Source organism: Chiloscyllium punctatum, chromosome 15 (assembly GCF_047496795.1).
Source record: "Chiloscyllium punctatum isolate Juve2018m chromosome 15, sChiPun1.3, whole genome shotgun sequence".
Lineage (NCBI taxonomy): Eukaryota > Metazoa > Chordata > Chondrichthyes > Orectolobiformes > Hemiscylliidae > Chiloscyllium > Chiloscyllium punctatum.
Genome location: NC_092753.1, coordinates 57,724,795 through 57,740,688, shown reverse-complemented (window position 1 = coordinate 57,740,688; position 15,894 = coordinate 57,724,795).

The following is a 15,894-nucleotide window of genomic DNA, read 5'->3' as shown; positions in this document are numbered from 1 at the left end:
TGCCATCCCTTCCCTTGCTTTTAGCTTTACTTAGAGTCATAGAGATGTACAGCATGGAAACTGACCCTTCGGTCCAACCTGTCCATGCCGACCAGATATCCCAACCCAATCTAGTCGCACCTGCCAGCACGTGGCCCATATCCCTCCAAACCCTTCCTATTCATATACCCATCCAGATGTCTTTAAAATGTTGCAATCGTACTAGCCTCCACCACTTCCTCTGGCAGCTCATTCCACACACATACCACACTTTGCGTTAAAAAGTTGCCCCTTAGGTCTCTTTTATACGTTTATAAGTCCTGCTAAGATTTGCCTTCCCAAAATGCAGCACCTTGCATTTATCTGAATTAAACTCCACCTGCCACTTCTCAGCCCATTGGCCCATCTGGTCCAGATCCTGTTGTAATCTGAGGTAACCCTCTTCGATGTCCACTACACCTCCAATTTTGGTGTCATCTGCAAACTTACTAACTGTACCTCTTATGCTCACATCCAAATAATTTATGTAAATGACAAAAAGTAGATTTATTCATGATAACAGCTACTTACTGGCAACTTTGCAGCACACACTAATAAGTAATGAAAGATGCAACTGCCAACAAAAGCAAAAAAAAAGTGCTGAAAAACTAAAATAAATGCAGAAAAACGAGTTCAGATGACAATGGTGTCGAGAACAGATTCTGTAATGTAAGGGGTTAATACCTGACGTTGGAAGTAGTAAGCTATGTCAGCAGTGATACAAACCATCCCATAATGAAGACTGTCTGAAGCAATACAATCCCTTACACTTCGCATTAAGAATGAAATGTATGCATAGTTATAGATTCATAGAGTCATAGAGATGTACACCATGGAAACAGACCCTTTGGTTCAACCCATCCATGCCGACCAGATATCCCAACCCAATCTAGTCCCACTTGCCAGCACCTGGCCCATATCCCTCTAACCCCTTCCTATTCATATACCCATCCAGATGCCTTTTAAATGTTGCAATTGTACCAGCCTCCACCACTTCCTCTGGCAGCTCATTCCATACACATACCACCCTCTGCATGAAAAAGTTGCCCCTTAGGTCCCTTTTATATCTTTCCCCTCTCACCCTAAACCACTTGTCCTCTAGTTCTGGACTCCCCGACCCCAGGGAAAAGACTTTATCTATTTATCTTATCCATGCCCCTCATAATTTTATAAACCTCTATAAAGGTCACCCCTCAGCCTCCAATGCTCCAGGGAAAATAGCCTCAGCCTATTCAGCCTTTCCCTATAGCTCAAATCCTCCAACCTTGGCAACATCCTCACCCCTCAGCCACTAATGCTCCAGGGAAGCAGATAAATCACCAAAATCCCCATGTTGTTGCAGCACAATGATGACAATAAAACAGCTTAAAACAGCTTAGGAAGCAAGATGCATTGAGGGGATGGTGCACACCCTGCTCTGCTAACAAAATATTTTGAGTATGCGGGAGGCCCATGACATACTGAGACGTACCGGGATTGGTGCTGACAATACACCTGCTACAGAAATGCTTTAGGGATAACAACAAAAGCAAATAAGGACCAAGTCAATTACCAGAGATTGATAAATATGACACAGCCATTTACAATGAGGTTATTTGAGTTTTCAAAATGTATTCACTGTACGATGAAATATCATCATAGCGAAGGCAACGTTTAGTAAATGAGGTAAAAGCCTAGAGATAACATAGATTCATTTATCATCTTGGATATTATTTAGCAGATAACTGTGAATACAAACATCAAATGACCTGATCAGAGATTGGATTGTGGTCAGAGTTTTGAAGGAAACCCTATTTGAATTCTTACAGTCCAATATGACTTAACTTTAGCAAAAGTGGTGCAATTTGTGTGGCAAGCTGAAGTCAAAAAAAGAGAATTTTTATTTGAGATGACAGAGATATCTTATGGAAGAAAACATTTGAGGCATTATAATCAATTCAATTAGTTTAATCCAGAGAAGAGTGAAGTTGTGCATTTTAGAAAGGGTAAATAAAACAGAGGAATAAGCAATAAAAGTAAGGTATTGAGAGGGGTAGAGGAAGTAAAAGACCTTGGTGTGCATATCCACATGACCCTATTGGTGGTAGATGTGTTGCTAAGATAGTAACAAAAGTGGTAAAGGAGAGGTCAATTTACAAGAGGCACAGAGTTAAATGAACCAATGGAAGGGATAAGAGCAATTTTTGCTTTCACACAGAGGCTATTGCATGTCTGGAATTTGGTGCCCGGTTTATTAGTTAAGTCACAAGTCACAAGCCATCAACTCATTCAAAAGGGACCTGGATCTGCAACTGAATCACTGTTACTGGAAAGCAGGATTAGAATGATTGAATAATTGAAGCAGTCATGATGGGCTGAGTGGCCTCATTCCTGATGAAGGGCTTATGCCCAAAACATTGATTCTCCTGCTCCTTGAATGCTGCCTATCCTGCTGTGCTTTTCCAGAACCACACTCTTGAATCTGGCCTCTATCTGCATTGTAACTTGGCTATGGTCCTTTTCTACACTATGACAGGTACAAAAATGCACCAGACATGAAGTCAGGGAAACATGAAGAAAGGGTGCGAGTGTTCTCACTGTTATGGGAAGAAGCTGTTTTCGTTGTGAAAAATGTCTTGCTAAAAAAGGGTGGTGCTTCATACTTGTGGGACAGTTGGCTATTTGACACATCCTGTCATAGTTAAAGAAAAGAAAACCTGAAAACAGAAGGAAAATCCTGCAAGAACAAGCAATAACAGAGACTTTAAAGATCCAAACTACATGTTAGTCACATTACTATGGGGAATGAAAGAATCCCAAGGGAAGAATAGGAGTGCTGGCATTGAAGTAAACAAGCACCAAACATGTTTTAAACTTAACGCTGAGTAGGTGTATCATTCTTCTCAGCAGTATAGCAAAATGGCCACCTCAAGGAACACTCAGTTACCAACCACTCATCTCCAAAGACCAGGAGGTATTAACTAAAATACACATGTAGTTGACTGCTAGACTGCTGTATAAAGAGGTAAAAATAATGACTGCAGATGCTGGAAACCAGATTCTGGATTAGTGGTGCTGGAAGAGCACAGCAGTTCAGGCAGCATCCAGGTAGCTTCGAAATCGACGTTTTGGGCAAAAGCCCTTCATATAAAGACACAGCAATCTTTGAGACTTAATGCATAATTCGAAATCAAGAATGTTTTTCACTGACCAGGAAGGATCACTGGGAATTTGAATCTTATTTTCAAGGTCAAGAAGTGGACAACAAGGAGAAGACAGATGGATTCAAAACTGAATTTCCAAAACCATTTAGCAGCATGGGAAAGCTAAAGCCAGTTTACCACATGGCATTGAGAGCATGTTCTCTACCTGCTTAACCAAAAAAGTCCTCCATCCACTTTTAAAAAACATTAAGACATGAAACGGAAGCAATGCCTCACCAAGGGGTCATTTCAACTTTGACCAAGCTGATGAAATAATGATCCAAGATGGCACCACCACCAAAACCAATAGCTAGCTAAGACGTAGTGTGGAAACACAGACAGATCAGTTAACATTTTGTTGTAAATTCTTGGTGAAGATGTGTTGCTTGCCCTTACATGATCCACCACTGACATTACGCTTCCTGGACATCTATGCCTAAGGGTGGGCACTTCATTCATCTCCATTGAATATTATTCCTCAACTACCTTAATTATATTTTTCCACTTGCTTCCATTCCTTTATCCTAGGTTACCTAGCGCTGTCATATCTACTCTGATGATGTTACCATTTTCCATATTAAATGTCTTCTTTTATCCTCAAAATGGGATCATCTTTTACTATGATAGACAAAACCCTAAATCAAGTACAGCATATTTTCCATGATTATCCCCTTACCACTTCCCCTATTACCCCACAACTAGCTCTGGCCATCATTTTCTGTCCTTACAACCCATCAGCCTTTTCATTTGACAGACCATCTTTGACCATTCATTTTAAAAAATGATCCCACCAACATCCCTTTGGAGTACAGGCAATTATATTGGGCCCACTAACTACAAAGTTTTCATAATAAAGGATTTGACTCCTCTCATGTACTAATGTTATCTGTGAAATCATGGCCATCTGGCAAACAGCCAGAAGTCCTGGTCCACTTTGATACTAGTAACATAGGTAGAAATGGGGATGAGGCCCTGCAATTGCAGGAGCTATGAAAAAAATTAGCAAGAGGGACCTCTAAAGTAATCTCTGGATTACTCCAAGTACCATATGCAAGTGAGTCCAGAAATAGAAAGATATGACAGATGAATATGTGGCTAAAAGGATGCTGCAGGACGGAGGGCTTTAGACACTATGACTGTGTCTGGGGGATTTGGCACTTTAACAAGTCAGATGGGTTGCATCTTGTCAAAGCCAGGAGTGAGTTCTTTGCAGGGTGCTTTGGTAGTACTACTGGGGAGGACTTAAACTAATTCAACAGGGGTGTGGGCACCAGGAGAAAATATTACAAAGTAATGCCAGGTGCACAAAATGCTGGGTGAGGGAGGGAGCATGGGAATAAAATATTTTAATAAGCTAAGGTGGAGTAAGGGAGAAAGTAATGAAGTCTAAATCAGAATTATACTCCATGAATATAAGGAACATAATTAGTAAGTTGGGAAGTTACATGTACATGTGGGATTATGATGTTGGGCAACAATTGGAACCAGGCTAAAGGAAGAGCTGTTCTGAGTATTAAATATTCCTGGTTACAAGATATTCAGAAAAGATGGGGAAGACAGGAACAGAGGAGGGTTTGGAAGTTTTGACTTAGGAGAGCATTGCAGAACTGGAGAAAAAGGGTGTTTCAGACGGTCCAAGGACAGAATCAATTTGGCTACAGTTAAGGAATAAGAAGGGTGCAATTACATTGAGTCTTGGAATCATAGTCATTGAATCTATGGAAAAAACGCTTTGGCCCAACCAGACCATGCTGACCATGTTCCCAAACTAAACTAGTCCCACCTGCCCATGCTTGGCCCATATCTCTCCAAACTTTTCCTATTCATGTGCTTATCCAAATGTCATTTAAATGTTGTAACTGTATATGCATCTACCACTTTCTCTGGCTGTTCATTCCACACACGAACCACTCTCAGTGTAAAAAAAGTTGTCCAAGAATGCAGGGGAACTAATCTGCAAGGAAATAACAAAGAGGTATAAGTATCACGCAGAATCTAAAACTGAGGATTTTGATTACACATGAATCGATTGGGATAGTGGTGGTGTAATGGGCATCCAGGGACAAATTTTTCTAAATTGTGTTCAGGAGAATTTTCTACAGCAGTATGTGTCCAATCTAACAAGAAAGGATGAGTGGTTGGATTTGGTTCCTGGAAGTGAGGTGAGCCAAGTATATCAAGTGACAGTGGGGAGCACTTGGAGAACAGTGATCATTGCCACAAAAGGTTTAGGTTCATTGTGAAAAATTTCATTGGTCAGTCCAGAGTAAGTGGTGCAAAATTAGATCTGGACCGGATAAACTGGAACCAAAGAAAGGTGGGGAAAACAGAGCTGAACAATGAATTACCTTCAAAAAAAGACATGGTTTGGGAGTAGTCAAGACATATTCCTACAAAAGGAAAAGAGCAGATAAACACTTCAGGAACTGCCTAGATGACAAAGGAGATAAAAATTGAAGAAGAAAAGATATGCTTATAACTGGTGATAAATACAGTTGAGAACCAGGCTGAATATGGAAGCTTCAGAAGGGAAGTGAAAAAGCAAGTAAAAGAAGAAAAGGGAATTATGAAAAGAGACTAACAGATAACTTTAAGGAAAATCCCAGAGCATGTACAAGCATATAAACAGTAGAAGAGGGGTAAAAGGGAGAAGAAGAGCCAATTAAAGACCAAAAAGAAGATTTGCACATGGAGGCAAAATGCATCACTGAGATCATATTGAGTAATATTTAGCACCTGTCTTTACTTATGATGCAGTTGCTGGCCAAGCCAAGATAACAGAGGAGGAGATTCAGTCAGTAGAAACTTTTAAACTCATAAATAAAAAGCATTGGATAAACTGTCAGTCCACAAATTTGATAAGGCACCAGAGCCAAGTGAGTTGCAACCAAGAGCATTGAAGGAAGTGAGAGTGGAAATTGCTGAGATAATGGCAATTCACTCTTCCCTAGATTCAGAGATGGTGGCAGAGGACTGGAAAACTACAAACATTATTTCTCTGCTCAAAACAGCTTGTTAAGGTAGGCTCAGCAATTACAAACTGGTCAGTTTAAATTTGGTGTTGAGGAAATTCCGAGAAGCAATTATTTGGGATAGAATTATAGTCAAATGGGGAAATGTGAGCCATTTTGGAAAAGTCAGCATGAATTTGTGCAAGGAAAGTTGTATCTATCTGACATGCTCATGTTTTTTTTCATTATAATGCCACACAACAGATTTCTGAGGAAAAGAATAAGCCATAAAAAGGACAGTAGCAACTTGGATACAAATTTGGCTGAATGATAGGAAACTGGGAGTAATAGCTAAAGGGTATAGAGATGTACAGCAAGTAAACAGACCCTTTGGTCCAACTTATCCGTGCCAACCATATATCCTAACCTAATCTAGTCCCATTTGCCATATCTCTCTAAACCCTTCCTATTCATATATCCAACCAGATACCTTTTAAATGCTGTAATTGTATCAGCACTTCCTCTGGCAGCTCATTCCATAAACACATCACCTTCTGTGTGAAAACTTTACCCTTTAGGTCCTTTTTATATCTTTCCCCTCTCACCTAAAACCTATGCCCAGTAATTCTAGACTTCCCCACCCCAGGGAAAAGACCTTGTCTATTTAGCTTCTCCATTCCCCTCATGATTTTATAAACTTCTATAATGTCACCCCTCTATAAGCCTCTGATACTCCAGGGAAAACAGCGCCAGCCTATTCAGCCTCTCCCTATAGTTCGATTCCTCCAACCTTGGCAACATCCTTGTAAATCTTTTCTGAAACCTTTCAAATTTCACAACATCCTTCCGATAGGAAGGAGACCAAAATTACATGCAATTTTCCAACAGTGGCCTAACCAATGTCCTGTACAGCCACAACATGACCTCCCAACACCTATACTCAATACTCTGATCAATGAAGGAAAGCATACCAAACACCTTCTTCACTATTCTATCTTCTTGTGACTCTAATTTAAAGGAACTATGAGCAAGAGTGGGAAATAATGCTGAACCAATATCAGACACGAGTATTGTAAATGGTCCTGGGCACCACACTTTAAGAAGGATGTGAATGCGTTGCAGACAGTGCAGAAGAAATTTGTAAAAATGGTTCCAGGGATGAAAAATTTCAGTAATGCAGATAAATTGAAGAAGGTGGGATTGCTTTACCTGGATAGCAATTTCCATTGAGGTTTTCAAAATCATAAGGTGTCTGGGCAGAATGAACAAGGAGAAATTATTTCCACTAATAAGTAATCAGGAACCAGAGAACACAGTTTTGAAAGTTTTTGTAAAGGAAACAAATGTGAGTTAAGGAAAAGCTTCTTCTCACAGTGAGAGATCCAGATTTGCAATGCACTGCCTGAAACTGTGGTGAAGGCAGATTCAATTGAGGCATTCAATAGGGCATTGGAAGAATATTTCAACAGAAACAATGTGCAGGGTGAAGGAGAAAATGCAGAGGTTTGGCACCAAGTCAAAATACTCTGCAAAACAGTACAGACACAATGGGCTAATGGCCTCATTCTGCACTTTACAATTTTGAGAGTCAGCAATAAAATCAGGAATTAAAGAGTATTAGAAAATATTTCTCCTTGCAAATGAAGTTAGCGTTTTCAATACTCCTTTACTACTATTTATCATGAAGGTTAATGACTAAACAAGACTATCAATTAGTGAATCCACACCAACAAACATAAGTGTTGTGATATTGTTTGGTTGAGGCTCAAATGAGGGTGTGGCTGATTGTAAATAACTTATTTGTTAAGTGCATGCCATAATGGTCTAGAAGGTTTGGAAGGATCTCTTTATATTTCTGGTAGCTTTCATGTAACAGAGACATCCGCGTCAAATTTTTTTCAAACTCTGCCACAAAACAGAAATCATTGTTATCAAAGTGAGAAATGATGATCTGTGAAATTGCGACAAAGGTAGACATTCTCTCCTTGTGCTTTGCAAGCAGTCTGCAACCTTTGACACATTCAATTGTATTGTCCTTCTCCAAATCCCCTCCACTGTCATCCAGTTATGAAGGACTGCGCACATTCCTATCTATTTAATTGCAGCCAGAGAATGCCTTGCAATGGCTTTCTTCCCACATCTGAATTGTTATTTCCCAAGAGTTTATTCTTGGACCACTCCAATTCTATATCTCAGCGCCATTTCTCAAAAGTTGTATTAATTTTCATATGAATGCTGGTGACATCAAGCTCCCCCTCACTACCATTGCTTTTGATTCTTCCAGGGTTATTAATAGATCAGACTGATCACCTGACATTCATATTGAACATACTGAAAGTTCCATCAATTAAATATTAGAAAGACAGAAGCTAATAGAAAAAGCTTTTGATCCCTACTTCAAATTCTGTTTCATGTTTACCAAATTGATCCCGTTCTCTGGTATCTGCTTGAGGTAAAACCCGACCATAAACAATGTTGGAGAAAGTGTGGACTGCAGATGCTGGAGATCAGAGTTGAGATTTTGATGCTGGAAAAGCACAGCAGGTCAGGCAGCAGCCAAGGAGCAGGAGAATCGACATTTCAGGCTTAAGCCCTTCATCAGGCTTCCTAATGAAGGGGCTTATGCCCAAAATGTCAACTCTCTTCCTCTTTGGATGCAGCCTTACCTGCTGTGCTTTTTCAGCACCACACTCTCGACTGTAAACAATCTTGGTGTCATATTTGATCCTAATCAGTTGGCCCTTGTGGAGAGAAACACATTGTCCCAAATCAACTGAAAATTTATTCAGTTTGTTGACTTTAATGTCCATAAATTGCAGTTACCAAAGATGTCCGATGGAAGGAGTGACCTGTGTGGGATCTCACAACCCCTGAATCACAAATATATCAAAGTTGTTATTGATGCAATTTGTATCAGGTCACACTGTTTTATCTAAAACTAATGGGGCACTATAGGGCATTGGATATACAGGTAGCAAGGTGAGTTGTGGAGAATAGCATGTGCAAACGCATGAAAGGTTTACAGAGAGAGACAATTTATAAAACTCACCAAAATTGACACTGAAGATTTGTGATAAAATCAGCCCATAGTTTCAGATCAGTGGCCATCTAGGTGAAAGATAATCAACATTTCTCTCTTTCTCTCCATAGATGCTGTATAATCTTGATTATTTCTTGCATTCTCTGTTTTTATTTCAGATTTTTCTTGATCAAATAGCATGCCTGCATGTTCACTGACAGACTGACAATCAAAAACAGCAACTTCCAATTATATAGCTCCTTTAAAGTAATGAACTATCCTAATATGCTTCTTGTGAGCACAGGTAGCAGCTAACATAGTGGTAATGTCACTGGACCAGGACTCCGAGAGCGCCAAGCTAATGTTCTGGGGAAATGGGTTCAAATCCTATGACAGCAGACGGTGAGATTTGAATTCATTAAGAACCCATCTGTTTCCCTAATGTCCCTTTAGGGAAAGAAATTTGGCTGACTGTTAACTATCCTATAACATTTACATGCTGGCCTATCTTGCAATTTCCATTTTCCATGAATGAATAAAAAAGAGCACTACAAAGCAAAATGCGATTCCATATTGCAGAAGGCAATAATACATCAGTTGACTAAATGCTTGGTAAGCAAGAGAACGTCTTAAAAGAGGAAAGCAAAATGTAAGGATGGAGAGTTGCAGGGAAGCCATTCTAGAACGTAGGACCTCGGCAACTGCGGACACCATTACCAATGATTTACCGATTATAATTGGAGATGCTCAAGAGGCTAGAATTAGAGATGGCTCTCAAGGCTAGAGGAGATTCTAGAAGTGCAAGGCCTTGGAAGGATTTGAAAACATGTTTGAGAATTTAAAAATCAAGGTAGTGCTCAGCCACAAGCCAACATAACTCAGCGAGCAAAGGGGTAATGTTGATGTTCAATTGGGTGTGAGGCAGGACACGAGGAGCTGAAGCTTGATCAAGAGTGTAGAGGGTAGAATGTGAGTGCACTTCTAGATATAGTGAAAACATAGATGAGCAGCAGATCAGCTGAGACAGTGGTGAAGATGAACAATGTTATGTAGGTGGAAATAGGTGGTTGTAGTAATGACAAAAATATTAGGTCAGAAGTTCATCTTGGGATCAAATATGACAGTGGCTCTTTGGAAGCAGACAGTTGCATGATAGTTCAACATGGCTGTCACCTTGGTGACCACTGGAATCAGATGGTCACCTGTCCCTTTGTGCTGTAGCTCCCACCCCAGCAATTGGCATTGCTCTAAGACAGTCTTATAAAGACCTTATGTTTTTATTTTTCTGTAACTTTTTATTATGGCCTGAAATGGGAAAAGGCCTGTTTTAAAAACAAAGGATTGTGGACAGGATTATTGAACATAGTAAGAGCAAGTGACCTGCAGTAATTGTAAGTGCTGTTTATACAGGTGGCTTGTTCAACCAATGGGGAAATTCTAGGTGCAGATGAGTTTGAGATAAGGAGTATGTATGAATGAAGACTCAGCTGAACAAGTATCAGATTGGTCTAGGGACTGGTGACCTCTTGACAATGACAAAAGACTACTGCCTGCCAACAAGGATATGATTAGTTCCAGGGCAACTGAACAGCTTGTGGTTGTGAATGTCAGAAACTATTGGACTTCCAGGATGGAAAGATTTGTCCTGCACTCTGCAAAAAAAAACACAGCAAGCACGAAGAAAGTCAGTTGCTGTTGGTGTGGCTCTTAACCATTAAGCGATTATCAGTGTGAACCAGCCACCCTGTGCCTTCTGCAAGCAAGTGAAAGTACCTGGAGAAGGAAAATTGAAGAACAGTAAGACCCGAGAAGCCAAAAGGATCATATCAACAAACCCTCCAGACAAGAGCTGAAAATGTGTTGCTGGAAAAGCGCAGCGGGTCAGGCACCATCCAAGGAACAGGAGAATCGATGTTGTGAATGCCTGAAGAAGGGCTTATGCCCGAAACGTCGATTCTCCTGTTCCTTGGATGCTGCCTGACCTGCTGCACTTTTCCAGCAACACATTTTCAGCTCTGATCTCCAGCATCTGCAGTCCTCACTTTCTCCTCCAGACAAGATCCTTTGAACTGTCTCCCATTCTTCCTTTCACCCATGGCAATCATTTATTTTTCTCTGTCTCTGTCTATATGTGTGTGCAAAGGGAATTTCATAAGGGAATTAAAATTTTAACTAATTGAGTTATACACCAGCACTTCAAAATTGTTTATGTGTAGCTAGAATCTATTATTATGGAATAATGTTCATTTTTATTAAGACGGAAACATGTTTTGTGCTTTCGGTCAGACTGAGCCTAAAGATTTGGTAATTTGAGAAATTCTGCCTAAATTTAAAACCTTTAACTTGTGTGACCTTCAGGAAAAGTAGGACTAGATTTCCAGAATACTTCTCCAGTGAGGCACAACAATGTCCCAGGACATTCTCAGTGTGTGCCTTGCTCATCTGCAGGAAATGACATCAAGGACAATAAACTTCCTATACTTCCTCCACATCCTCTTCATGTGGAGGCTGTTCCTTAGCTGCTCGTCCTTCTCAATTTTTCTATGCTTTCATTGCATCATAACAACAGTAATGATAACCACGTCTGTGGCTGCATCCACTGGCCATTTTTTCAATGAATCTATGTGGGGAACTAAGAGCCAGAACAGGTCATTAATATTGTAAGCAGCCAGCATTCACATCACTCAGAAATGATGGTTTAACACACTCGTCCATTCAAAACTACAAGGAGGACTCAGAGAAGGAGAGACATAGAATGCCTCTACAAGGACTTTAACATAGGGACCTTATTCTGTTGCATATGACACGAGTGATATCATGCAAATACAGTAGGAGATTGTAAGTGTTGTATGATTAGTGACACTCTGATTTCCCACTCCCTTTTTATTATAAGAGCATGTTAATGAATACTTATAAATCAGGATAAAAGGAAATCAGCTCCATGCCACAGTGCAACTTATAAGATCTTGGATTACCTTTGTGAATTGTCATTCATGGGTGCTACCTTTAAGATCGCCCATGATTATGTCTGCTTCAGTAGATGACTATCTTTAATCTGCAATGACCAATGACAAGGTCAGTATTGTGTATGACCAGGATTTATATCACACACAGTTGGACATGGCATGTGTTTCACATCATGTAACATAGAATGTTACAGCTCCCTTCGGCCCTCGATGTTGTGAAATTAATCTGAAGCCCATCTAACCTACACTATTCCATTATTATCCATATGTACATCCAATGCCCATTTAAATGCCCTTAATGTCAGCAAGTCTACTACTGTTCCATGCCTCTACTATTCTCTGAGTAAAGAAACTACCCCTGATATCTGTCCTAAAGCTATCACCGCTCAATTAAATGCTATGTCCCCTCATGTTAGCCTTCACAGTCCAAGGAAAACATCTCTCACTGTCCATCTTATCTCATCCTCTGATTATCTTATACATCCCGATTAAGTCACCCTCAACCTTCTTCTCTCCAACAAAAACAGCCTCAGTTCCCTCAACCTTTCCTCATAAGACCTTCCTTCCATACCAGGCAACATCCTGGTAAATCTCCTCTGAACCCTTTCCAAAGCTTCCACATCCTTCCTGTAATGCGGAGACAGAACAGTATGCAATACTCCAGGTGTGGCCTTACCAGTGTCTTGTACAGCTGAAGGATGATTTTGTGGCTCCGAAACTCAATCCCCCTAACAATAAACACCAACACACCATATGCCTCTTAACAACTCTATCAACCTGGTGGCGACTTTCAGGGATTTATGCACCTGGACACATACACTATTCCGTTATTATCCATATGTACATCCATTAGCCCCGTATTCTGCATTCCTGTTACCTCTTCCAAAGTGAACTACCTCACACTTTTCAGAATTAAATTCTATTTGCTACTTTTCAGCCCAGCTTTGTATCTTATCCATGTCCCTCTGTAACCCACAACATCCTTTGGCACTATCCACAACTCCATTAACCTTAGTGTCATCCGCAAATTTACTAATCCATCCTTTTATGTCCACATCCGGATCATTTATAAAAATGACAAACAGTAGCGGCCCCAAAACAGATCCTTGCGGCACACCACTGAGCTCCAGGATGAACATTTCCCATCAACCACCACCCTCTGTCTTCTTTCAGCTAGCTAATTTCTGATCCAAACTGCTAACTCACCTTCAATCCCGAAACTCCATATTTTGTGCAATAGCCTACCGTGGGGAACCTTATCCAACGCCTTCCTGAAATCCATATACACAACATCAACCACTTTACCTTCATCCACCTGTGTTGTCACCTTCTCGAAGAGCTACTATGAATTACAGATGTCTTCAACCTGTTCTGTGTGTATGAAGTACTGCAAGCCTTTAGCTTCTGGCTGAGGGGACAAAGCAGTAAAAGGGAAGTCAAGGCAATGAGCATAGGCGGAGATGTTGTGAGCATCCTATAGATGCAAAGTGAGTGTTTGCAAAGGGAGCAAGTGATGAGCCCTGGGCCAATCCATTAGTCAGATGCAACTCCCTGCATGTGATATCCTGGCAACAGCATTACAGTGTGAGGTATAGAGTGCAGCACTGAAATGCAGAAATCCCCTATATTCTAAATGGATGGGCAATGTGCCAAGAGGGCACGGTGAGGCTGGTACATGTCCAATGGCAACTTCCGAGGATGGAGGGTCCAGTGGTCACTGTCTATAAAATGTGGCCTGAAATGTTGCTGACTGCTGTCCAGGATGAAGGCCCCAGTGGAACAAGCCGTGAGCTGGAGATGCCAGGTACCAACTATAACTTTCACATTGAGAAGGCTCATTATCTTATTCTGTCTGGTGCATGGGAGAACAGGAAACTGTGTACCAATAAGGGGAAATTAGGTAACAATGAAAGATTAATATCTGTAAATATGACTCTCACCGCTCATTAGCACAATTCTCGTCTCGCTGTTCAACATTTGGTTGGAGAATCTGACTATTCTTTCATAACATTGGAAATTTCATTTTTGCCAATTTCATGCTATTTTTCCAACTGATTTGCAAACATACACTTCTCAGGGTTTTGAAGATTCCACCCATTAATTCTGTTTCTCCCCCTACAGACACTGTCTTACATGTTCAGTATTTCCAGTTTTTTCTGTTTTTATTTCATAGAAATAATGTTTCTTTTAGTAATCCGTGATATGTTGAGATATTTGCGTTCAATGCTTGATATTCATTCTGTGACTAAAGTTTCATGCTCCCAAACTATATTATTGGGGGAATTTAATCCTGGAATTTATGAGAGATTCCATCTACGAGTCTGCAGGACAAAAGTCATGCTTTGAATTCGGCTTCATACAAAATAAATGTCACAACTTTGAAAACTAGAGTTCAAAATGCTTGTTACATTCTTGCATATTAAGTCATGCCTCCAACTGATATATGTGGCAATTAAAAGCACTTCTGCATAAATGTAATGCATGTAATCAATAGGTAGGAGCTGTTTTTGCATGTCCATTAAAGAACAATGAAGGTTAACATTATAAATTTTGAAAAAATAAATTGTTGAAAAGGTATTGGATATTGTAGCATATATTTTAGAGTTAAGCGCCTCTTACTTCTACAATTTCCTATTTAGTTTGTTTGATAGGTAGCAAAATCTTCTAACTACTGCTACATTCTAAATTAATTTCATTTTTTTGAGAAGCACATTTTGCTTATTGTTGATGTCTTTTTTTGTGTGTGGGGCTTGTTCTTGACTTTCATGCACGTTTTTGTAAAAAGTAAACTGATTACACAAGGCAGCCAACTCCTCTACTGTTATTGGTGGCGATCTTGTTACCTCACTGTGATCATGTGACATAGTTCACAGAATGGGAATGCGTCATAGGAAACCAACTACAGTCGGTACTGACAATGGTTTATGGTGAATTACTGTAACTGCTCACTATATCACCCAGATTGGTGACTGCTCAGTTCGTCAAACAGCTATATATTCAATATTGAAATAAATGGACAGTGAATAACGAATACGTTCGAAAATAGTGCGGGGGTAATGGTGTAGCTAAAAAAGAAAAGCGTAACACTGTACATAAAAACACACCAGCTATATGGAAAATGGTTAAGGAATTCCAGTATTATGATATGGTGATAATAAAAACAAACAAGACAATACAGAAGTTTGGACACGAAAACTTGCAAACAGCACACGTGGCCGGTACAGAGATAAGAACGTGAATTGTATTTGGACGAACATAAAAACTGGAAAAATGTAGACAATGCAGAAAGAGAAAAATAGTTATGAAACAACGCAGGTTTAAATGTGAATTAGGATAATGTACGACAGGTAAAATGAATGTTCACTGAAGGAGCTGTAAAATATTAATAAACTATAATTGACTTGGTTCTGCTGTTATGAATTGCATACTTGGGCCCATATATAGGACTTATGCGGAACTGCGATTGTGATCTCAATTATATTATAACACAAACCCTTTTAATTCTGACAGATACTTGTTAAGGAAATGTACAATTGAAAGTTGTGGTAATTAAAAGTGTATTTTCTCATTTTTGATTGTAAGTTTCATAAGATACTACAATCTACATTGAATGGAGTCCTAGGATAGATGCCAAAATTAAATATTGTTTGAAAACACAAAACCATGCGTTAGGTCTAAATTTCCATTACATTGAGCACTTCTGTAATATGGTAAGAATTTGTGTACATTGGCAGACTGTGCTAGCCATAATTCTTCAA